The 26,476-nt window shown below is 36.3% G+C and overlaps 1 long non-coding RNA gene across 2 annotated transcripts in view; it reads right to left on the bottom strand.

Moving 5' to 3' along the window:
- The window catches only part of LOC143693366 (uncharacterized), a 239,817-nt gene that overhangs the window by 4,750 nt on the left and 208,591 nt on the right, over positions 1 to 26,476 (bottom strand). Inside the window, exons 2-5 of one of the 2 annotated variants that reach the window (XR_013180971.1) lie at positions 18,780 to 18,879; positions 14,340 to 14,451; positions 11,192 to 12,093; positions 6,705 to 8,521 (exon numbers count right to left, since the gene is read on the bottom strand). This is a non-coding gene — a long non-coding RNA (uncharacterized LOC143693366). The remainder of the gene's footprint in view (positions 1 to 6,704; positions 8,522 to 11,191; positions 12,094 to 14,339; positions 14,452 to 18,779; positions 18,880 to 26,476) is intronic. The other variant, XR_013180972.1, reaches the window with a different exon arrangement.

Below are 26,476 nucleotides of genomic sequence, written 5' to 3' on the forward strand. Positions count from 1 at the left end.
ACTTGCTGCTCCTGATTGCTGTTCTTATGGGTGCTGCCCCCATTAAAAGATGACTAATTCAAAGATTCTGCAGTACAGTGTCTGAAAAAGGACAAACCATTTTAGCAGTCTCTATAAACAGAGAAAAAAAGGTATTGTTACACTAAAATTATTGTCTTCTCTTACAGAAACATTTACTATGTTCTGTTTTGCTCAAATGGATCACATATTTTAGAATGTAAAGAATTTTGCCTAAGCACAGAACACTTATATAAAACTTGACCAAGTAGAAGACAATGAGTCATATAAATGAAAAAGTCCTTACTGCTATTTGGTAGATTTTAATGTATAAAATCAGCCTTTGTTCCTTTGCAGAGAAATGTATAAGGACTGGAATTTCTGTACCTTTAAATTATATAAAAGCAGACAATTGCAGTACGATAGATCATAGCATAAAACACTCCACCATGTTGTTCTGTAAGGCAGAACCATTTTTCGATGCAAAACTGATTAAAATTTTTTTTGGAGGAAAATGAATAATTTTTTTTCAGCTTTCCCTCAAAAATGATTGAAAATTTTAGGTTACTCATGCTTTTAATAACGTTTGAAGTTCTCTACAATTTGTCCAAGTCCTACTTGAAAAATTTCTTCCATATTGCATTAATATCTCATTAGTAATTACATTTCTGCAGCTCTGCTTACATTCAGTAATTCATTGTTTATATGTCTCAGTATCATTTTCCTGCCAATTCATTATTACCTAATTATTTACCACATGTGTAGTTATCATGGGTCCTTTCCAGAAAAACTGAATCCCAGAGCACTATCCTCATTAACCTATGAGAGTTAAATTTGTTATTTTATATTCATGTCCTTTCATATAATTGATGATTCCACTTTGCCAAATGATCCAGTCAGTCTAACACAGTCCCACAGCTAGGTGTAAGTCCAAAATAAAGTCATTAGAAAGTTTTAAAAGTCACAATTATGTATCTATAGCTGGTCTTCCTCTACTGATTTATTGTGATTTTTCACCTATATTTAATTTCTGCAGATGTCATATAAATAATAAAGTGTATCACATAAAAATAATAGCAAAACCTTAAAAAATTAAATTATGGAATCATAGACTACTTAAAGTTGGAATGAACCTCTAGAGACCACTTGATCGCTTTCTTTTCTCAGAGTAAGGCCATATGAGACAAAGTTCCTCAGGGGAATGTTCTATAAGAAAATTCATAGTTTCTCTGGGCAAGGTACTCCAGTATTTGTCTACTTTCCTTCTGAGAAAATTTGTCCCAATATTTTCTAGAAATTTTCCCTTTTGTAAATTTTTTCTATTTACTGTACATTAATGGGAATAATCCCATTCTCGTTAGAGATCTAAGGACAGCATCAGTTATAACCAATATCAGACAATCAAAATATCAAATTTACACACTATGTAATACACTAAGTAATTTAATCTGTAAGCAAAAGTACTAAAGTACTATCATATAGTCTGATGCTTCCATTTTGAGACTAAAATTTTCTAGAGGACAAAATCAAGTGCTAGAGAACCCAACCACATTTAAACTTGAGAGCTCATTAAAATATCCTGTATCCCTCAAAAGTTTAATTGCCATTAAGTTCTTTTCTTTTCTATAGTTTTTTTTTTCTCCTGAATTTTAGTTTCAGAGGCAAATCAATTTTCCTTTAGCCTTAGTTTGGTGATTTCATAACAGGATTGTACAATATCCTTTGCATGAGAGACATTTAAATTCAGGATTTGGATACTCTCACACAGCAGGATATCTGTGGAAATCTGATGCATTAGATGACCTGCTGAAATTTAAGGTACTATCTATAGCCTGTAAAACCTTACATGCTTGGAAGCAAGTCACTTGAGAGATTATCACTTTCTCACTCCCAATGATGTGTGTGGTAGCAATGTTCTCCTGTTTTCCACTCTTTACAAAGGAAAAGTATGCACCCATCTGAACGTTGTCTGCAGCATTTCCTGCATGTTCAGATTTCTTCAGATTTCCTTCTGCAACAGCCTCGTTTTTACTCTGGAGAAAACTGAATGCGGTTAGGACATAAACAGAGAGAATAGGTGTTTGCCTGATTTGGGAACTGATTTAAATGATGATGAGGTGTAATCTAGTCATATTTAGTGGATAATTAAATATTAGACCACCTAAAGCCTTGTATAATGCCTTTATTATATTAAACTGAAATGAATAAAAAACATAATCAGAACCATTACTAATTTACTGGTGATTTATTGAGGTAACAGCTTTTCAACGCCACAGGTGCACGCACACTGCAGGGAACTCTATGTAGTTCAGGTCTGGGAGTCCTGATTAGATTGGGAAATAAGCTGTGCATTTGTACCCATCTTGACTGTGCCTGTGGTGCTAAAGAAAGACAGCTGGGGATTGATAACTGCAATGTCCAAGTGGGGTGCCTAGCTTGTATCCATAAAAATAAGACATTATTTTTCATTTACTGAGTGAATGATCAAGTTCCAGTACATGAGAATGTTCCCTAGCCTTTTTACTTGACTTGTACTGAAATAGCACTTGCATCTGAAAGCAGCTTAATCTGTTCAGATAAGTGCTACACATCTGGGCAGGCTTCTTGCCAGCTGTTGTATGGTTGGTCTTTTCCCTTTTGTGAGCTCTCCCATTGTCTTGAAGTCAGGGGAACTCACAGCCTGTACTTTGAAAACTAAACCAGACCAAGCACTGTGGTTATCTACAGTGATACTGTTGTTCTGACATGTTGGTGTGGTTTGGGCCACCTCACCCTACACAGACAAAGCCAAGGAGCCGCTTTAGAGAGCACTAGCCAAGGTCCACTCCTGATGGGCAGTAGGTACAAAGCCAACTTAGTCAGAGGACAGGAGAGACTTTAATCATGAAAGCCTCTGTCTCGTGCTACTTGCCTTCAGAATGGTCCCAGCCCATTCTGTTTACCTACATAAATATAATTCTAATATAATTCAGTTAGAACTCAGAAACGTTCAACAAGATCCACATTCATTAGTTTCTCTTCATTGAGAACTTTGCAGTGCAGATAGAAGGGCTGAGTTTTAGTGATGTTTGGTATTTCTTGGGATGACTAGTACAAGAGCTGTATGGCGAACAAGAGAAGTTTGAGTCTTGCAAAGATGTATAGCTCAAAATACACCTCATAAGAGCTCATTATCTGAAAGATGACTATGTATTTCTAAACTTGCAGTATTTCAAAACAGTGTACACTGGTTTCTTCTGAGATACCTCTTTCCCTAAAATACACTTTCCCTAAATTTTCTTAGACTTTAAGTTTGATGTCTTGTAAAATAACTGATGCCAGTTCTGTAACAAACCTCATTGCTCCTTTAAATCCTCTCTAAAGCTCTAATGGGTTATCTAGGTCTTTTCTTTTGAACTTCCTGATTAAACCTTTCATTTTCAACCTTGAAATTACTTTAAACTGTTCAGAACTCTGTTCAGAAACAGGAATATTTTGGCTTGCCCAACAATATTTTTTTTTTTTTACCAAACTGTGAGAGATTATTACAAGGTTAAAGTGTTATGTGCCTTAAAATTTTCAAAAACCTTCAGCTGCAGAATCTTGAATTATGTTTTCTGTCCTCCTAAACATGCTGTTTGGAAACCCAGAATAGCAGCAGTACATTTTGTTCCACTTGGCAGCTGGGTGAACAACATGAACAGAGAGCAGACATTAAAAGTGGACTCGGGACCAAAAATAGGCTTTTTAATTTTTCCTAGTTATTTGCTGCCAGATGGTTTCCAATAGTATTCCTCAAGTGTTTCCTCTGATATTACAGGGAAGTAAGTATTTGAAGTGCCCTTAGACCAATCTTTGTGCAGTGGATTGATGTGTTCAAATAGCAGGTATGACACATTCAAATAACTCTGAAAATGTTTTTACAGGAATCAACAGTTTTGTTGGATATTCATAGTAATGATTCTGATCATTCTGTTTATTTCTTACCCCTTTTTTCATTTTTGGAAAAGAGCTTATGGAAGACAATGAAGGTTTAAGTTATTGGTGTGAATATTCAGCTAAAAGGTATTTTACAGAGAAAGTGGCATGAGAAAGGGCCATGTTTCCTTGCTTATATTTTCATTTAGTTGGACATGGTAAGCCATCTAAAATAAAAACTTGCAAGACACTGGGTGCTGATCACAGCTGAATTCAAATCTTCATTATTTATGGAAAATCAAAATGCAACTCAACCAAAGATCCAAACTTCAGATTATTTGCTCGCCAAATATACTTCAAGAATAGATTTCTATAGAGCTAATTGAACCTTCCTAATGTTGATGTGAGTTATGAGAGTACCAAGCATTCTCATAACATTAAAACTGAATGGAGTGATATCTGTAGAAACATAACTCCTGAACTGTAATAACTTGGCATCAATGATAATGACATTTCAAGACAGGAATGGTAATGCTTGTGGAAAAATGCAGAAGTAATTTAATTTAAACCCAGTTTTTCAGTAGGATGGGATTTTTTAAGCCCTTCTACATAATGATATTAAAATTAATTGAAAATATTTGTTCTTTCTTTTCAGTTCACTACATTTATACTTAATAGATAACATGCTTTGAACTACAACAAAGTCCTTTTTCAAAAGATTTTATAGGGTATTGAAACACTGTCATATCTGAGGGCAGCAAGTTTTAAAATATATAATGTGTCTAAGATTAATAAAACCCAGCAGTACTTCAAAGTTTTCAAGTAAATCATAGAATAGTTTGGGTTGGAAGGGATCTTTAAAAATCATCTAGTCCAACCCCCCACCATCAGCTGGATCACGTTGCTCAGAAAGCTCCATCCAATTAGACTTTGAATATTTTCAGGGATAGAGTATCCATTACTTCTCAGGGTAACATTTTCCATTGTCTCACCAACTTCCTTGTAAAAAATACCTTTCTATATCTAGTCTGAATCTATCCTCTCTCTTTTGGTTTGAAGCCATTACACTGTGCCCTGTCACAGCAGGCTCTCCTAAAAAATCCTGTCCTCATCTATCTTGTAGCCCCATTTAGGTAGTGAAAGGTTGTTGGAAGGGCTTCCCCAAAAATGGTCTTCTCCAGGCTGAACAGCCTCAGCTCTTCCAGCCTTTTGCCTTGGGAGAGGCGTCCCAGTGTTCTGGTCATCTTTGTGGACCTTCTCAGGACTTGCTCCAGGAAGTCTGCTCCCTTGACCAGCTGGCCACTCTTCTTTTGGTGCAGTCCAGGGTACAGCTGGCTTTCTTGGTGCCAGTGCACATCCCCAGCTCATGTCCAGAACCTCAGGCTCTCCTTGTCAGGGCTGCTCTCAATCCCTTCTTCTCTCTCCCGTTTTGTATGAATACCAGCGATTACCCCAACCTACATGCAAGACCTTGCACTTGGCCTTGTTGAACATCACGAGATCCTCATGAGCCCACATTTTGAGCTATCCAAGTCCCTCTGAATGGCATCCCATCCTTTGGCCATGTCAACCACATCACCCAGCTTGGTGTCATCTGCAAATTTGCAGAGTGTGCACCTATACTGTCTATGTCATTGATGAATGAGTGAAAAGTCCCAGCAGTCAAGTGAAATCAGCAGTGACTGGAAAATAGTCCACACTGCATCCATTTTTTAAAAGGATAGGAAGGAGGACCCTGTGAGCTACCTGCCTTGTGCATGGAAACATCATGGAGCAGTTTCTCCTAGAAGATGTGCTAAGGCACACGGAGGATAGGCAGGCAATTCAAGGCAACATGGCTCCACGAGGCAAATCTTGCCTGATGTATGTATAGAAGCCATTCATATTATTCCCTGAGTCCCTTGCCAAGGCCACTTCCAGTCCCACCTAAACCTTCCTGCTCCCATTCCTACACAACTACTGTGTCCCTATACTCTTCCTATGACATTTGACCCTGTTTCCTCTGCCTGTGCATTTCTTTTTCTCCCTTTAGTTTGACCAGAAGGGTGCTCAAACTGCCTCATTGTGCCAGTCTCATCTTCCTTTCCTGATTTACTAGCAATCAGGAGATCTAGAGATCACAAGCTCTTAGCCAGTCTGGACGATGTCCTTAAAGATCTCCCACTCTGTTCTGCTCCCTTGTCCCTGAGGGCAGCTTCCCAGGGGGTCCTCTTGAACAACTTTACAAAGAACTGGAGTTCTGCTTTCCTAAAATTCAGGGTCCTTGCTTTATTCTTCACCTGACTCATATCCCCCAGGACTGACTCCAACAGTGCTTAAGACAGGAAGTGAAAGATATCATTTAACACACACTAATACAGATGAAATACAAACACGTGCCCACAAAACTAGAAGAAATTTAAAAAAGAAGTACATGTCTCAGAGTTCCAAGATCTTTATAGATTAAAGAAGGGACATAGTAGTTTACAGTGTGTGTGAATAACTGGTGGCATTCATACTCTAATAAGGTGAACTGCAAATAATTTAGTGGCTCAAAGTTTACCTCCTGGACTCATAAAACCAGGTTTTGATGAGAATCTTCAGTTAATTGCAGGTATTTTAATCTTCAGTACCTTGGAAATCAAGTTTGTATGGGAACAAAGAATTTTAATTTTGTTTAGCTGTCATGTTTAATATCTTTGATTAGTACAATTGACATTGATGGTCTCATTTTCTAGAATCCTATACAGTAAAATTTTGATCCTTGAGGTACAACTAAATAAAAGTATAGCAAAATTAGGTATTTCCTTATGAATAACTACAGTACCTACCTTTTACCCCTCAGAACAAAAATTTGCTTTTGGTAAGAGCACTGATGCTCTCCTGTTGCAACACTCCCCTGTTTGCAGAGGTGCATCAGTTTGACTTATGAGACAAACCTGAAATGAGACAGCACAATGTGAAAAAGCATGCTTTTCAGTTTTCACAGGACTGCAATAAGTACAGCTTTCAGCTACATTAAAGTAGTAAATCATGAAGCCAGAAGCAGGAATTAAATAGTGCTATACTAGTTTAAAGAAATAATTGTATACATGTTAATAGACAGATCTTAACATACAAAATTTGTTTGATTGCAATACTAAAGTAATTAGAAAATTCTTAAATGTGAGAGTGTGAGATTGACTTTCCAGCTATGCAGCTTCCTCCATCTGGGAAAAGATGATACCTAACCTCCTGCTGCTGAGATCAGCTGGCTTTTCAGCATTGAATTCAATAAAAAGAGGAGTTTGATCTCTGCTTTGTGCAGTACTGCAGTTGCACATTCTGTGAAGAATTGACAACTAAAGGTCTTGGTGATTTGAAATAACACTGTGGCATTTGAATTACTGCTTTCTAGTGCCTTCAACCAGTACCAGTCTTTATAAGGTGAATTACCTAGATTTAAGAAATAAAGTTATAAACTTGTTATTAAGGAGTAAAATAAAAAATTCCCTCTAAGAAACAGCAGTCTCAGAGACTTGAATTCCTTATTTACATATCAGTGATACAGTACTAAAACTGTCTGGTAATAAAATGACCATTCAGCTATAAATGAGACAGAAGGCATAATGCATTTTTAAAAGAGAATAAAATGCATTGTCTCAAAGAACATTCTCTGTCTTTTAATTGAAATTGGGCCCTGATTTCCCCATTTTGCTATCAGCTAATATAAGCAGCAGTTATTAGTCAGTCAGCTACACAAACGTGAGCAGGCATAAGTTCATCCAAGTAAATTATTTGAACATAAGACTCTGAGAAGACAAAGCTCTACAGAACTTCACTCAAGCATATGGTAATGTACATGACATTAACCTGTCATCTCCTCATGCCTCCTGATGGCAATTCTGGCTCGTGTTAAAGTTTCACAAATTTTTTGCCAATAGCTCTTCAAGTGTTTTGAGGTTTAAAAACACAAATTAATGAGAAAACAGTTCTTTATTCTTGCTTTTTATCAATATACAGTACAATTAGGTCAAACTGCTGCCCTTCTGAAACACACACTTATTTGGCCTGTGTAAGAGTTTCTGCTCTTCCTTCCCCCTTCAGATTTTCTAGCATTTTCCATAATAGTAATAGGCAAAATGGTCAAGATTGATGTATTGAGTTACATATGCATTTAAATGGCATGCAAGTGTCAGACAATTTATAATTTTCTTCCTCTCATCTGTCTATTAAAGCAAGACATATAATAAATTTTAATTCTTATAGAAGAGCAGTGATGAAATTATTTAGCAGGCCAGTAGCACTTAGCTGTGGATCGCTTTTGCAGAACAAGATCTGATATGCAATGGTATTTTAAAATCTCTTAAAAAAAGGGTAAAACTAAGAAAATTATTAAACTTTGAGATTGACTGCCATTAATAGGATGAAAGATTGTTTAAGAAACATAATCAAGATATTGATTAAAATAATGATTATAAAAGAATATTTTAAACGGATTCAGGATTTTGTGTTATCTTTTCTCCAACAATTTGTCAGACAGGAACTTCATGATCAAATACAGGGATTGATTCACAGATCTTGATAAATCCAATGTCTTCTGTCCACACACCCCCCATCAAACTTCATCACTACATTCTGTTGTGAAAGTTGATTGATTGACTTGGATCTGGAAGAAATAGGAAAAACTTTTTAACTAAATTTAACAAAATAATAACAACTGAAATCAGCAAAAAATTAAAATAAATTAACATTTAGTGCAAAACCTTGGCAATCTCTCACAGATTCAAATTCTTTTGTATGTGTAAGTTAAGTGAAGCTAATTAAAGCACCCGCTCTGGAATTTTTAATTTATAGAAACATTATCTAGTAATCTAAATACAAGCATCTAAAAATTCCATCTTTCCAGGACCAACAAGATGAAGCATCTTTTGATTTTTACATATCTTTATTTATATATTTATTTTGTAAACTATTACGCAAACTATTACAGAAATAATGCTAACAAGATATTGTTCCTCTGTGTATATACCAAACCACAGAAAATTATTATTCAAAGATCAAGAAAAAATATTAAAAGCACTAATAAAATTCAAAAGGAAAATATAAATAAAGAGTTGAAAATTGGTGTGGGAGGGGGAAAATACTGAGACTGGTCTTATTAGCAAAAATACTTTTTCTGAATCCCTTGTTAATGTCCATTCTCACAATGTCTACTACAAGAATAGATTTATAGCCTTTGGGAAAAATATAATCATCTTTTTTATGATTAAACATAATATTTTAAGTTCAATTTTTACACAGCAACCCATGTTTTTTGGAAAATATCTAGCAAAATCTAGTGACTTCCTAGTATAATACATTTGCAACAATGAGTAAAGGTATACAAGTCTACATTTCTTCAACTTGAATATGCTTCCCAAGGCAAAACCAGCGGAGAGGCTGTTTGTCAAGAATCCTCCCATAAGGTGAAGTTCAGATGTCTCAGTTTGGGCCACGGTCCCATGTTTTTAAGGCATTTCTAATAGTGCAAGTGTCAATACATAATCTTTGAATTCTGACAGGAAAAGCAACACAGGAATGTTTTGATTTTAAGTTTAATTCCTAACACCAACAGAGCATAGTGACACTAGGCTGTGGAGCACCATATGGGATGGCATCATTCACCCTGTGGTAGCTGTGCTGCTGTGGGGACAGGGGCACACAATCAGCATCTGAAAAACAGGAACTGGCAGGAAGTTTCTATGGCCAAGTAGATGGCCCAGTAGATGTGCTGCTGGCCTGTGAGAGGGCAGATACACCTTCTTGATCGTGCTCTCAGTTCTTTTCAGTAGTGGGTTTTTTTGCACACACTAATATTTGTAATGTTTCTATTATGTATTTCCACTGTAATCGTTGCTAACCAGAAGAACACAGTGAGGAGGCACCATAATCTCCCGAGCAAGAAGCTGGACAGAGTGCAGACATCATTGTCACAAAGCTGCATCCAAAGTAGAGATATTTTAAGAATTACTACCCAGGATTTAAGGTCCTACATTTTACACTCATCCCATTTGCTGAGCTAAAGCCTTCTCTCTGGATCTTAATCTTTGTAATAATATATCCCATCTCTGTGAAAGGCAAGGAACACCTTTTCCTTGCAGCTTTTAAATCCTTTGAAGAAAATTCAACTGAGTACAAAGGGATCCAGACTGAAGATACCTTGAATGCTAATAGTAGTACTATTTTTTTTTGGTTTACTATTGTTTCAGTACATTGGTATAATATTATAATGCAAAACATGAACTAAAGAAGAAAGAACAAAGGAATACAAAAACCAAGAGCAGAACCGTGAAAAATCTTGGTTAATTTTAAATTAGTTGAATGTTCAGCATTAATTTTTTTTAGAAGACTTGGAGAATGAGTAAACAAAGATTTTTCAATCATATGATTCTGTCAGGTAGAGTTTGATGACTTTTTAAATTACATGTCTCCCTCCGTCTCAAAGGAGAAAATGACAGTTAAAGTTTGTTTTCATCAACCCAAATGTATTTTTTCCCCCACAGCATTATAACTGCATGGCTTCTACAGTACTGGCAGCATGCTATTTGAATACCCAGCATTTCAGTGCCAAAAGAAAATGAATATGTGTTATTAAGAAAATCCCCAAAGTTCTCTTCAGCAATGAGGGACTACAATCATGGATGCTGTAATTATGTAAATAATAATTTATATTCAATATTGCCCAAGTGCCACTAAGCTATTATAGCTGCATGCTTGTAGATCTATCTTCAAACATATCTGCATGCAACTCATTCATAATCAGAATATGTATTTGATCAGTTGAAGTGCATTTTTGGAAGACAAATGCCTTGTTTATTGGTAATGAAATGAAGGCCTCAGAGCAGCTAATAAAGACTTAGCTAATGGAAAGCTTTTTTTGTACATCCACGTGCCCTCAGAACTCCTGATGAACTGTGTGGTCGAGATGATCAGACAGTATCGCACAGGCATCGACTCACCCTACTTGTGATTCTTCCCACATGCTTGATCTGCTCCTGTATTAACCCTTCTCACAACCCCAGACCTATGGGAATTCCATCTTCCACTAACATCTTATTGTGAGATATGAAATGAATGTCTTTCTGCCCTGTAGATGAAATTTTAAACTTCACCTTCAATAACATTTGAGAAATGCTTTAGACAACCTTGTATTACATACTACATCCTGGGCTGTGGACTGTAATATGTGATTCAGTGGAAAATTAGAATATTTAAATGTACCTATTAAATATAACTGTAACTGTCTGCATAGTAGTATTGGGTTTGTGTGGACGGATTCTGGTAGCAGTAGAGATACCTTTTGTGAGAAGCTGCTCCTGTGTCCAACAGAGCCAATGCCAGCTGGCTCCAAGACAGATCCTCCTCTGGCCAAGGTTGAGCCCATCAGCAATGGTGGGAGTGACACTGGGGTAATAGATTAAAGAAAGGAAAAAAAATACTGCACAACAGCAGGTGGGAAAGTGTCACTCTTGTGCCGATAATGACACAGGAACAGGTGAGAGGCAGTATTGTGGAAAGAGCAAAAGAAAGCTTTATTCAAGTGAACCGTGTGGTTTTTATGGAGTGATACGATGCATTCTGTTTGGTTGACTAGTTAACAATAACACCTTTCTCATACTCCATCCTTGAGAAGAACAGAAAGACAAAGTAGAAAAACACCATCTGCAGATTGGTCATACTTAACAAGTGATCACATCCTTACGACTCCCTGAAAGTTCTCACAAGTCACTATGAGAAATGTTTGCCATTTCTCTCTCTCTGTCCCATGGCACCCACAGGAGAGAGCAGTGAGAATGTGTGAGAGAAACAGCCCTGCAGACAGCAATGTCACTGAAGAAGGAGGGGGAGGAGGTGCTGGAACTGGAGCAGAGATTTTCCTGCAGCCCATGGTGCAGACCATGGAGAGGCAGCTGTGCCCCTGCAGCCCATGAGGGAGCACAGATCCACCTGCAGTCTCTGGAGGACTCCACACTGGAGCAGGTGGACGTACCCTGCAGAAAGTGTGACCCTGTGGGAAGTTCATGCTGAAGCAGGCTGGAGCAGGACAGGTGGACCCAAGCAGAGAGGAGTGCATTCTGGTGTAGATTTTCTGACAGCTTCTGGGATCCCATGGTGGGGACCCATGCTGGAGAAGATTTTCCTGAGGGACTGCACTACATGGAAGTCCCCATGCTGAAGCAGTTTGTGAAGAACTGCAGCCTGTGGAAAGGAATCACACTGGAGACATTTGTGGAGGACTGTGTCATGTGGGAAGGATCCTATTCTGGAGCAGAGGAAGAGTGTGAGGTGGAAGCAGCAGCAGAGACAAAGTGTTATGGACTGGCTATGAGCCCCATGCCCTATCTCCTTGCACAGCTTATGGTAAGAGGTAGAACAGTCAGGAATAAAGGAAGTTGAGCTTGGGAAGATGGGAGTAAGGAGGAAAACGGTTTTAAATTTTGTTCTATTTTTCTCATTATCTTATTCTAATTTACTGGCAATTAATTTAATTAGCTTTCCTTATTCAAGTCTTTTGTTGGTGATTGTAACTACTGAGTGATCTCCCTATATTTATGTTGTCCCCATGAACTTTTGATTGTATTTTCTCCCCTGTCCTGTTGAGGAAAAGGAGTGATGGAGAAGGTTGGTCTGCACTCAGCAGCCAGCCAAGGTCAACCCCTGTCTCTTCCACATTGCTCTGTATTTCAGCAGATATTCTGCATTGGGATTTCTGATAGTGAATATGATCATAATATATGTAATAGTAAATTTTCCCCATCAATTTTAATTTTAATGTTAATGTTAATTACAGTAATAAGAGTATGAGAAAATAACTATTACTATTTTTGTCTCTGTAGTTATTTTTGTCTTTTATCATGCTTTTTCTCTGTGAAATTTTCTCTGTTCTTTTCCTATGACCAGTTTCCCATCTCCCTTCTACTAATCAACCATTCTATCATGTATGTTGGACCACTAGAGAGTTCCTTCAAACTAGTCTGTGGGACACAAATAGATTTGTGTGCATTTACTTGATCATATTCTTGGTATCCACAAAGTAATACTTTCTGTAAGGACTGCAGTTATCCAAGTGACATTGAGGTCTTCAGACTATATCTGGATAGAAAATACATGGAACACAATATTTTCTGAGGAACAGAGCCACATCATTGTTAACTGTGGGAAGGAACACCAATGACTTTTAAGCTGAAGGGTAAAAAAAGGAATAGCAATTCTGTAGGATAGTATCCTATTTTCAGGGGTTTCTGTGAGTTGACCCAGTGAAAACATGTTCTATGCAAGACCATGTCTTGTGAAACAGAAAGGTTCTGTGCCAAAGTGTGTTCCTCTTCAAAACAGAAATAATTTATAACAGGGGAAAAAAAGTTATTACTGTTATGAGCAACCTTGTTTAACACTAACCACTTTAAGACCCACAGGGAAGAGGGAAACATTAATTTTTCTTCTCATGTATCCCAAGCATTAATGTATAGCTTCATGACACTTAATCTTTTCCTTTTTTGCTCCTGTCAGTCCTGCAACCTTTTTTAGGGAAAGATGTATTGCAACATCAGCCAGGAAAAATGAGTAAGTCATTTCTTTTCCATGCAAGAGGAATGAGCAATCTATCTGGATAGGCTCTGGAAACAAAGATGAATAATGAAATGAATAGTTAGTTCACTAAAAAGTGCAGTGTAGAGGTCATTGAAATGTCACTATTTCTTGAAATGGCTTTTTAATAAAGATTGTTTTGAAAAGCTCACATTTTGATCTTGATCTTTTTAAAACAGCATTTTTCAGTTTTTCATTTTAACATTTAATTTCAGAATTTTGTCAGTTCTGGTTAAGAATGTGAGAACTCATTATAAAAAATAACTCTTCACATTAAATTAATTGATTTTTATTCTAAATTATTTAAGAAATCAACACAAAGTTTTAATAATGGCATAAAGTTCCACTGAATGTACTTCAAGCAAAAGTATGTGTAATGATCTCACCAAGAAATACTGCAAAACAATTAAATGTATAATACCTGCAAAAGTTTTCATTTATCTAAAATGCTGACAACAGAGGAAAATAATGAATACTGTCGACAAATACATGTAAACAGATAACAATGTAAAAATAAATTATATTGGTTCTATCTTACTAATTTTCTCATCTAGTTTTTATTAAAAAATATGTTCATGTACAGAAAAATTGAGCAGATAAAGATCATTAATTCAGCAGAAAATTAACATGTCAGTACAATAATATCTACAGCAGTAAAATCTTAGAGAAAAAAAGTCTTATTTGCCTGTATATTGACTTCAGAATCATTGATAAAGGCTATAAATGCTGCTGTGTGCATGAAAATTTGGCTGATATTTCTGAAATCTGATTGGAGGATTCTCTTGGAGTGTTAAAATCACTAGGTTTAAATCCATTTAATCAGGGTGAAACATACCAGCATGTCAATGCATTTTTACCTTTTTTTCTGAATCCAGGACAAAGTGGAAGTAAATGGTTTTTCTGGCCTTGAAGGTAGTCTTCTAACTATTAAAAGAGAAGATGAAGTAGTCTGATGTCGGCCAAAGAAAGCTAAAGCAGACAAAGAGAAGGAGATAAATTGTCAAGCCAGTCTAGAAACTAAGACTTAAAAATACATTGGAGCTGCAAATGTAAACATACTGGAGTTGTTTTCTCTTTTAATATTAACAGCCAAATAATTTCTCTTAATTGTTACTGACTGTTTTCCTTCTTTAAAATATAACATTGCAAGTGAGCAAATTCTAGAGTAGTCCTCTCTTGTTTTTTGGGGTTTTTAAAGGTACTGAAGAACTGATTCAAGCCTAAAATTAATGATGATTATTGTGAGCCTTCATGATTTTACTATGCTTCTGTGGAAACCAATAACACATTCTCTGGTGCATACCAGGAGCTAGTTTCACAGGCATACAGATAATTATAGGCTTAGTCAACTGGTAAATAGAAACTAAAGAGAAAAATGTGAATAATTATTGGGAACTACTTAAGAATACTTACCAGCTCCCTCAAATACACAGCTGTCTAAAGTCTTGTATATTATTTACAATTATTTGCAGAGAATGAACATCTGAATATATATTCCAATCAAAACACTCAATTGTTCACTCTCATAATACCCTCGTACTCCAATCTCATTTTTCCATCTTCACCTTTTACACTTTCAGATTCATATTTTCTGCTAGAGTGGAAAGCCCACTATTGTGGGTCTCTTCCCATAGAGAATGTGTTCTTGTTGGACTGAGCTCCTCAGGTTTTTCCTTTGAAGGCTTTGTTCAACCCTTTAATAAGCCTTGTTGCACTTCTCTGAGTCCTCCAGTTCACCAGCTTCTGAGAAATGTCATTCCCTCAGCCACCAGCAACAGCAGAATTAACACATGCAGGGATCACATTACCTGTTTAGGTGTGCCACCAGAGTGGACACACATCTTTCAGAACATCATCCAACAGTATTTTAAGTCTTTTCAAGTGTCACTGCTTTCCCATGAAAATCTTTATTCCAATATTTGGCCATATTGAAACTCAAACCTGCACATATGTACATGTGCACATTAACTTGATCAGTTTTTTGGTTATCTGCATCTGCCTGACTTCCTCCTAGCCAAACACTCCTCTTTGATGCTATCTGTGGATGGCAAAATCCCCTTTTTTAACTGACAATGATTTTTTTTTTCAACAATAGCTGACAAAATCTTTAAATTATAGTCTGATTAATTTTTTTCCTTCCTAGACTCTCCACTAATCACCTAATTGATAAGTTATTAACAGCTAAAAATAATTTTGACATACAGATCAATTTTTTTAAATACCTTGTTTCACTAGTGGTAAGTGATAAGTGGTAAGCAGCACAATAATTTTGTGTTCCTCAAGTTTCTTAATCTAAGGTGTGACGTAGAATGCATTACAAAATTCTAGTGAATTATCATTGTGCATCTGCCAGATAAACTACTTTCACACAAAAGTGAAGTGAATCTGTTTTGGAATACCTATTTCTCAAAACTATGTGGGAAATAACATTTATTATGCTAACATCTTATTAAGAGCCAGATGCTCAATTTCTGAAGCAGCACAAGAATCATTACAATTTTTAAATTCAATGACTAGGAGTTGGGAGTTCACCTTTGGAAGTCTTTTCTGCAGGTATATGTGAGGTTAGATTAGATGATTGCAGTTACTCTCCATTTGCTTAAAAGAATCAGGTTAAGAAGAGCTGCTTAGAGGGAGAATCTATGAAACAGTTTTAAAATTTCTGAATAGGCAACAAAATGTCCCCACACCAGGACACACTGAGCATACAAACTACCACTACTTGTTCAAATCAATAGCCAGTGATCATGGGGAAAAGACTTTCAGGTAACTGAGAAGTATTAGAAAAAATAAAAAAATCCCAGCTGATTTTCAATGGGTCTTGTATCATGATTTTACCATACATTAAATGTGCTTTCATACATTAAATGTGTTACAGTAAAATTAAGCGATGCTTATTAAGCAGTACAGGAAACAGATTTTGAGAGAAGGTGAAAAGTGATGTGCCATGACTCCTTCTCCAGATTTTCCCATGGCAGTATACACTGAATACAGGCTTAAAACGAGGTAGTAGGTGAGTACAGCTTTTTACAAGTCTCCTGGCTAAATTCAACTCTATGGCTGTGATTGAAGACCTATTTTTTTAAATTTCTGGTTGAGAGCAGCAGTGTTGCAGGCAGCTGGACAGCTCTGGGCTCTGCCTGTTTCACTCATCAACGTCAGTCAAGGCCAAGCACTGGCCTTGCACAAGCTGCAAGGACTTGTGTGTACTGACCAGTTGTGCTTTGGCAGCTGTATCCCAATGACACTTTCCAATGTTTGGGGCTGGAACACTTGGCCACAATGGTCTTGCAGTGATAAAGTCATAGAGGTATTTTTCCACATACATTTTCATTTCACCAGCAGGCAGAGTGATTTCCATGCATTTGCCCATTTGATGCATTCCAATGTAGGGTTCTGCTACTCTTAGGTCCCAATAAATTAGACAATTGCTCTATTACATTGGTGTATACTAAACCTATAATTTTAATGCAAATTTTAATTTTGCCAATAACAAGCATCTTCTGTGTACTGTGTAACCTAAAAGCAACAGGCTTTCTACTCAAACCATTTGAAACTTTGATTCCATCAACAATTTAAACATATTCTTTAATCCATTTTTAAAGTTAAATGATACTTTTTTGATCACGTTTATGGCTTAAAGGGTTTTTTTCCCCTAACTGATTGCATTGTCAGGACAAGAAAATTTGTTCTTTGTGGGAAGCTTTATCTCTGAATCCTCTGCTTATCTGTAAGCAGGACAGTGTCTCCTGGGTTCTCTTTAATTCCAGTTCCTTACAGAAATTATGCATTTTAACTAAAACCAATTCTTTCAGTGACAATTCAGATCTAATTCTTTTGGAGCTGATGAAACCTTGATGTGAGGTGAATGTATACTGGTATAAGAAATTAGTCACTTTCCTCAATATTCTTCCTGATGAATTTGTCTTTGATCCTATTAAGACTTTCAAAGCTTTAACATTAGTTAAAGATCTTCAGAAGAAAGCAATCTGAAATTACATATAAAGGAAAATTATTAGACTTTTTCCTAATTACGGTTTGAGGCTCATTTAACAGGCATCAGGGGAATGAAGCATTTTAAAATAAGCTGAGAGGAATTACAGCACTTAAAGGCTGTATTTCTGCCTGCTAGAGATTTAGTTGTGATTTCAGTGAACTCTTGTGGTAAGTCAGAAGATGTTGCATATGTACCAAAAGGACAGAGACCCCAGGCAAAATACTTTGGTGGAAATCCTGTGGGAGGAATTGTGTGTGTAGCATGGGAATGTGCCCTGACATTCAGTGCACAGCCAGTTTGAAAAAATCCTTTTCCTTATCTAACCTGAGATTCCTGCAGGAACAGCCTCTTCAGAAATGAGTTGTGTCTCTGCAAGGACGCACATAGGATGTACACTGCCAAAAGCTGCAGTAGGGTATCCGTAAGTATCTGAGATGATCATGGAAAAAGAATAATTTTATAGAAATAAAAAGCTTTATAATGTGAATTTTTTCACTTTTTTTTTTTTTTTTTGCTTAAAACACAAATCTTCACAGAGGAAAATTAAACAAAAAGAATTTATAATTTGTAGCTGACAATTCATGACTCTATCTATTTTGCTTCTTTAGACTGATTTCTAATATTAGTCCAGTTATTAAAAGTTAAAGATAATTTTGACATACAGGTTAACTTACATCTTCTGATCCTGAAACTACATGGAGGTGTCTAGGTAAACTTATATTGGTTTTATATATTTTCTTAGATACAGTAGAATGTTCAAGGTGTTTTAATAGTATGCTTTATTTTCAATACTATTTTCTTTCATCATGCTATTTTCCCTGGTATCAGAATTCTGTCTGTTATTGAGGTTGAGTTTTTTCACTATATAGAATTCCATTTCCATCTCCTGGGTCACTGTTTTTCCTGACCTCACCAATGTTTTCCTTTTTTGCATAGAGTTTGTAGTTTGCAATCTCAGACCATCTTTGTGAACAAAGTTTCCAATGGAGATAACTCTTAGCCAAAGAGTAATTGCAATATAATTGTTGCTTATCTTCTTGAAAACATTTGGAAATAATAGTGATGGTATTGGAATGGACCTGGGACAAGATGAAACACAGAAGTCTCCACCCACCTTGAAAGAAACAGCAGATATTTCAGGACAAACAGAACATACATAGGAAAAAAAATTATCCAGCATAATTACTGGTAAATTTTTTCCATGTTTTAATCACATGTAATAAATTTGCAGTCATTTCCTTATCCTAAAAGTTCTTGAAATTAAGTTTTATTACAGAAAAGAAGAGGGAAAATTACTTACCTTAGCTCCTTTCCATAGTACTCAGCTGCATTTTCTTTAATTTTGTAATATGCAAGGCTTATTCCAATCTCTGCAGCTGTTAGTCTAATTGGATGATTTCCTGTTTGTAATGCAGAATAATTTAAAGTGACTAGCAGTTGTTCAGGGAACCTCCCTTTCTAGGACATAACTTAATCTGACATATTCAACGCTCATCAGAGATTCAACATCTTTTCAAACTGATTGCTGCTTCCTCCATCACACTCCAAGTTCCTTGACTTCCATTTAAGTGCTCCAATTCAGAATTTGATTATTCAAATGAAACCAAGAGGAAAAATCAGCCTTTTTTTTTCTTCTTTAAATGTGCTTCCTCAAAACGTATATTGCATGCAGCCCTCTGTAACATTTGCTAGATAGCTCATCCTCTGTGATGCAACAGCAAGCTCTGTGTTGAGGTTAGAGATTAAAGACAGTGATGTGGGAGAAATTTATGCTGCATATGGCTAATATCTACCAGAATTTATCACCAAATTTTAACCACCAACATTTAATTTTTTATAAAAAAGGGACAACAATTTCCCTTGATTCATGAATTTCATTAAGGCATAAGTTTTCCAAGAAGAGAAAATAATAGAGAAATATTATTTCTTTATACAACCTTGAAACATAAAACTTTGAGTCTGATTTGCCAGGCCCAGAAGTTCATGTGAGTCAGGTCACTGTGGAATCTCAAAATGCTGACTGTGTGAGAGAGACTGTTCCCCTTACTCAGACAACTATCCAGGCACGTGTTCCTCCAAGGAACCTAATTATATCAGATTCCTGACAAAATGCTGCTTACCTTCTGACTTGCTTCTTTGTTTTTGTTAATTTTTCTTTGGTTTTTCATTTGGCTGATTTTATTCCTATGCTCTATTATACATGCCTACAGAATTTTCCTCTTGGTGGGATAAAGATACAATCTTTCTCTAGATGCCCTTGAAAATATGAAAATTTTCCTTAAATAGTTTTTCATTATTGTTAGGAAAGTTACTTGGCTTAAGAACTATACCTGCAGAATAAGATTTGAATGGTAGGTAAAGAAAATAAATATTTGCAAACAATGTAATAAACTCCAAAAGAGGAAATGAGGTTTCTTCTGTATGGAAGAATCTGGGAGGCATTTACTGAACCATAATGGGAACAGTTCACTTGAGGTTTCATCTGGAAAATTTCATGCTTTTTAAGAATGTCTGTGACATGAGCAGGTCACTCATAAAAATGACTGGAGGACAGAAGAGACAAATAATATTTCTTAAGATGTACACTGAATCTATGGATTTCACTTGAACTCAAACAAATACAACAAATTATAAAATCAAAATAAATAAAGACATTCTAATACAATGCTTGCACGTGTGCTCATGCTGAAGGAGACCAAAACACCTCTCCAAGGGCAATTTTTCTAGGTGGTAATGTTTTCTGGCTGTCAACTTGGCAGACTTATGATGAAAAGCAGCAATCCTCTCCTGTTTCAAGCTGCCATTCCCTATTTACCTTACATTGCTGTGAGGCAAGGTTTTCCTCAGAGGTAGCAATGAAAAAGGAGTTCAAAAGTTGAAAATAAAAGCTGCCTGGGGTATAAAATATTGAGGGGGATTTTCTTCTTTATTCCTGAGGTGTAGAACATGTTTCAACTGTTGGCCATCAGTGTCCAAGTATATATGCAGTTATATAAAACTTTTCTGATTATTTAATGCATTTATTTCTTACTATAATGACTAAATTTTACCAGGTCAAAGCTAAGAAAACCCACAAAAACCCAAACCCCTTTTGCTGATGCTCAGGCGTAGTGCTTACCTGAATAATGCACAGGCAGAGGGTGCAGAAATCTCATTGTTTCATGGTCATCTTGGGCAAACTTTTTTATTTAGACTTAAAACTGTTTTTCATTTTTGTTAATTTATTTATGAACTCAATAGTGGCATCATGCATAATGAAAGAAAATGTTTGTGTAATATTGAGGCGTGGATTAAAATGTATCCCATGTAGATATGAAGTGATGATGAAGTAAGTACCTTCAGGCTCCTATGAAGGGTCTGCACCTTGCTTCTCCAAGAGGAGAAGCACATGGCTGTGCCTGTGTTAGCACACAGTGACAGTGCAGCTGGAATGCACCATCTGCAAGGAAAACAACTGGCAGTGAAAGTCTGGAGTATTGGGTTTTTTTTGTTTGGGCTTTTTGGTTTTTTCTTTCTTTACTTCAGGTTTAATTCTACTTTGGCCTGATGGATTAAGTTACCATTGGTTGATAGAGTGCACCAGACATTCTCCTGGAGCTTCTCATCCAGTTTAGCTTCCTCTAAGGTGGTACAGTTCAAGATCTCTAAAGACTACTCCTTGAGGATCCAGAGAAGAGCATGAATCTCACCTTGGAAGAACACTGCTGACCCAGTCTATTTAGATCTAATCTGTTAGTCCAGTGCTCTACATGATAGCAATAATGCATTGATGCTGAGACCTCTATATAATATTTCAGTCCTATTCTCATGAAATAAATCATTCTTTGATACTCTGCTATATTCTCTTTTCGCCACATTCAAAATTAAGAAACTGTCAAGTGAGCTGGATTGATACCCTTACTGATGACTGGGGCTAGTATTTTGGCTTTCTATTTCTGGAAAGGAGATAAATGACATTTTCTTAGGAAAAATTCTTATAAAATAATTGGTTTTTTAAAATTTTCATCAATTTCTTTTGAACCTCATAATTTTTTATGAAGCATATTACAGATGTGGTTGTGCATGGCAAGATTAGTCACAAGACATTTAGAGCTAGTTGATTAACACTGCTTTACAGAGTTTTTATTTAGTAAAATTAGAGGGCATTGCTTTAGTCTGTTTAAAGGATCCATTATCTTGCAGCTTAGCGTCCAATAATTTGTCTTACATAAGCAGTTAAAGCGAGTAGAAATCTCAATATAGCAGTTTGGCAGAAGTGTTAAATATAGGTATCATCTAAACTCACTGGAAATGGTGATTGTTTTTCTAATAACCCAGTCCAAAAGTGAACAAAAATGAAAGGGGAAATTTTCCAGCAGGCCTTCTTGGCTCAAATTGTAACAACTATGTTAATCAGAGCTTTGTTTTGCACTGGCTGCAATTGCCTTTCAACAGTCAGTACAAAAGTTAGCAAAGCATAAGCATTCATGTGACAAGAATAACTCCCCTAGGAGCAGGAGTTGAAGCTGACCTTCTAGGAGAGGACATTGCACAACTCTGAATAGAAGTACTCGGGGAAGGCTTGTAGCATGGTAATTTTTGTAAAAGACTACAGGTATTTGTGTCCAGTCCTCATGGAGAAGTACTTCATTTGTTTCTATGTACCCTGCAGTCTGAAGAAAGAAAGAAAATATCAGTTATCAAATGACTGTCACATATTTTTATGTGAACAACACTACCTCAGGTACCGTTTTGTTTCTTTTTTCCCTCAAGTCTCTGAAGTTCCTTGGTATTACCAGAAATCCCTCACCTTAGAGATTGCTGACCTCACAATTTTGAGGCCAAACAAATTGATCAGAGCAGAGACACAAGTATCCCAAAAAAAGACTGGGGGCAGAGGCTTAGAGTGTTGAGGGACATTTTGGTTGAGCTCCTTTCTTGTCTCTAAGCTATTAATTGGGTTGCATAATAAGCTGAGACAATACCATTTTTTATAATATCATAAATAAAATAAAAGTAACTTGCCCTGACAAATCAAGATGAGAACAGCACTCATCCTGAACTGGCTGCTGTCAATAAACTTGTGTATGCCTATAACAAGGTATGCTTCTGAACTGTGATGCATCTTAGTGCTTGAAATGAGAATTTAAAGTCCATAGTAAATAAAGCAAAAAGAATATGCAAGGTAGTAAAAATAACTACTCAGAGATGCTTGAATAAATAAAGAAAAAAGAAAGTGCAAGATAATAAAATAACCTACTCAGGGACATTCTAATAAAATTTTAAAAGGCATAGATAACAAGCTAGTCAAAAATGAGGCATATTGTCTGCAATGAGGTAATTGTGTTTTGACAGATGAGGTGGGAATCCCTATTCTGAACATGGTGGAAGTATTCCAAGTTCCCATAATAAATTCCCTCCTCCTTTTGTGTGTGTAGTTGTTTCAGGCGGGAACATTTCTGGAATGAAGAGATGAGCATTCCATCTAAAGCAAGATAACAGATAAGTAAGAAAAACTACAATAAGAAATAAAGGTTTTCAAAAGGAAAGATGGTCGAGGTAGAAAAGCTGAATGAAGAAAGACAGAAGAAGAGAGGTACTCTGAGTGGAATAGACAGCAACATTTTACCAACTAAAACAGCTTTCAAAATAAAAAAAGAATTCTGATGGGAAATCTTGAGAACCTTATTAATTACTACCAAGGAAAGAACCTACCTTCATTTTACCAAAAACTGTGTGGCATTTACAAGACATGCAATTTCTGCACTTCATACACAGAGTAATGTGAAAATTATGTAGTGTCCTGTTGATGGTCCTTTACTGCTTAAGCAGTGTCTGACTACTCTTAGGTGAAAAATAAAAACATGCTGAGAAATTCTCCCTGAAGACCTCCTCTGCAAGAAAGATGATCTCTTGGGCCTGAAACATATTAAAGACCAAACTGAGAACAGGAAGATGCTTACAGCAATTAGAGTTCAAGAGTACTTCTGTTCATCAGCTTTCTCTGAGCTACTTTCCCAAACAACACAATAAACTTTTAAATTAGCAGAAATTAAAATATTTGGGTTTTTTTTTCCTTTTTGTTATAATTGAGCCAGAATTTTTTCCTTTTTCTCACTAAGCCATTGGAATACTATACCAATAATGTCTTTTCTAAAAAGCAAAATTGAAGTTTAAAACCTCTAAATCAAAATTAAAGGTTTAAACCTCCAAATAATTTATTAAGTTACTTAAAGTCTGAAACCTCCTTACAAACTTATTGTCTTTGACTACAGTTGTTTTTTTCCTTACAGACACCTCTGGATTTGTCATTTGCAGACTTCCACTAAAAATGTGTCCCTTAGACTTTTGCTGAAGACACTACTGAATGTTCCCATGACAGTTTGCAACAGCAGGATCATCTTTTGGCCTCTGTTTTTGATATTGAGCCTAAACTGCATTATTACCTAGTAAATGGAGCATTTGTTAGAAATTACTGGAATATGACAGCTCCTGTGACAATTTCTGAGACTTTAAAATGCAGTTCAACCTCAGAGAGAGAGAAAAAAAAATCTAATTTTTCTGGAAAAAAATGATTGGTGTAAAAAGGTTTATTTTTCTTTCCAATTTTCATCCTGACCTCTCCCTGTGTCTTCAGCAATGATCAGAGAGCCTTCCTGGAAAGACATAAACATTTCTTTGGCTAACAACACCAAAATCTGTGTGTCTAAGAAAAGGCTGTCTTTGCAACCTTTCTTTTTGACAGTCAGAGGAAAAATATTCTTTAGCAAAAACATTGCTGCAACTCTTTCACAGTTTACCATTCTTCTGCTGGAAAGCAGGTTGCTTTCAAGACTTTATAGAAATTTCTCTTCAAAAGAAAGCTGACATGTCAATAATCTTTTCATTGAGTAAAATGAAATAAAAAAATAGCAAGATAAAGGTTTCTATTGAACATTCTGTTGGTCCCTGGGTACTTTTTGGGGCTAAAAGGAAGCAAGATATAATGAAGGAAAAAATACACTAAATGGTTAGTATGAGGAATATCTCAGCACCCCCAGAAGGCACTCTCTCTAGGATAATTTGCAAGAGTTGTCTCCTGAGAAAAAATCCAGAAAATTAATTCTTTATGTTATTCTCAAGAGATTAGGGTTTACCTGGAACAAGGAGCATCCCTGCAAACTCTTTACTATTCAATCAATGTATTTAGGCTCCAATGTGATCATAGAATAAATCTGTCTTTAGGTCTTCTGGTATGAGATCAAAAGAAAATCCCATGAAGCAAAGTAAAAAGCCAATTTAAACTCATTCTGTATGGTCAGTTTTACTCAAAAGATGTTGCTGTGCTGACTTTGAAGTCTCAGGCTTTCTCCAGGAATAAGTTTCAATGCATTATCTCTTTTCCTACATACCTGAAAATAAAAGGGCTTAAACACTGTATTGTATGCTTCAGTGCTCATTTGAAGAAATTCCAGCAAGCCTTCCTTCCTGCCCTTCCCTGCCCTCAGTCTGGATAAAATTTGTATTTTGACTTATCTGGTAGCACACAGTTGCAATATCAATGGTTATTGAAACATGAAAAAAGGGATAAAAATTACTATTCTTGCTATATTCTCAGGCTTTTTGCAAACAGAACTAAGCAAATGCCTGTTTATGAGGTTGTGGGGGTAAAGGTAATGATTCTGCCTTGTTAATTTTTTTATATTGCGTTTTGGTTTTTATTCATGAATCCTGTGACTTGTCTCATTTGCTTGTTAATGAAAGCTCGTATGAGAATTTTTCCAGCCTAGTGATGTATTTTTTTATTAGTTCTGCAGTGTCTTGACTAAAATAGGGTACTGTGTATGCCTTCACCATAGAGTAGAAAGAGACAGGTAATGAGAAATAGCCAGCAAATGAAGAAAGAGAGAATAAGCACTGCTGCCAAGCTGACTTCACAAAAAAAATTCTCTCTTTTAAAAACTGAGTAAGGAGAAAAGTGGTATGAGTGCTACAGCTGGGGTTGTCAGAGAAAAGCCACTTCAGAAAGTAAAACATACTGCAGAGATAAGGCTTTTTTTTTTCTAACTCATCAGAAAGTAGTTCCAAAAGGAAAATGCAGACCTCACCAAATAAGTAGTCAAAAAGAGAGAAAACCATCTGTTGTATCCCTTTCCCCCCGTCCAGGGGGAAGGGAAGACCTTCATAATCTGAGTCAGAAGCAAACAAATAGGAGACCTATGGACGGGGATTTTTTTCCTACTCCAGCTTAGAGAATTTAAAACAGGATGGGAATAGAAGAACAAAAGGTAGAGGGAGACCATGAAAAACTAATGAAAGAAAAAGAATTCCAGAACTATTTTAGTTCCTCTTTACAGATATTTGAAAATGCTATTTATAGAGTGTAGTACTTGCAAACCAGTATCAAAAAGCATATATTAGAAGATGCATCCATTGATGCAAATTTCGCAGGAAAACCTGTAATTTTGCTAAAAAATGGGTATAACCATGGGCCTATCAGTTTACAGTCAACTAATGTCATCAAAGGTGGATTTCTGCTGAGAAAATGCATTTCTTGAAAGATCAGAAGACCATTTGAAGGTGTAGTTAATACTATGCCACTGTCTTGAACATTCTCTAAAGATTAGGATAATACAAATTTTCTGGAAGTGGCAGTCACCAAAAAGGGTAATATTACTGAAGTGTGAAACAAGCAATCAATGAGCACTACTGAGTGACTGTAACCTCCATTTCACCTTTAGGCTTCTGTAGATGAAATTTCAGAGCAAAATGAGATTAAATATTTTTCTTGAAGAGCTTTCAGCTCATGTCCCATAACTACAACCAGGTCCTACAGGGCAGCCTAGTTTGAAGCTAATGGAACTCTGCAAGGATGCCGAGGTCATTCCTTGCCAAGCCTCTGGGAGAAACAGCCTGTGTCAGGTCTGACAACAGGAGTGATGGCAGTAGACAAAGCAACCCTGAGGCAAAGTCTGAATCAAAATCAGGTCACATGTAAAGGAATCATTGAGGTTGCACTTTTTGCATCAGCTGGGAATC

This window comes from Agelaius phoeniceus, chromosome 2 (genome assembly GCF_051311805.1).
Source record: "Agelaius phoeniceus isolate bAgePho1 chromosome 2, bAgePho1.hap1, whole genome shotgun sequence".
NCBI classification, from domain to species: domain Eukaryota; kingdom Metazoa; phylum Chordata; class Aves; order Passeriformes; family Icteridae; genus Agelaius; species Agelaius phoeniceus.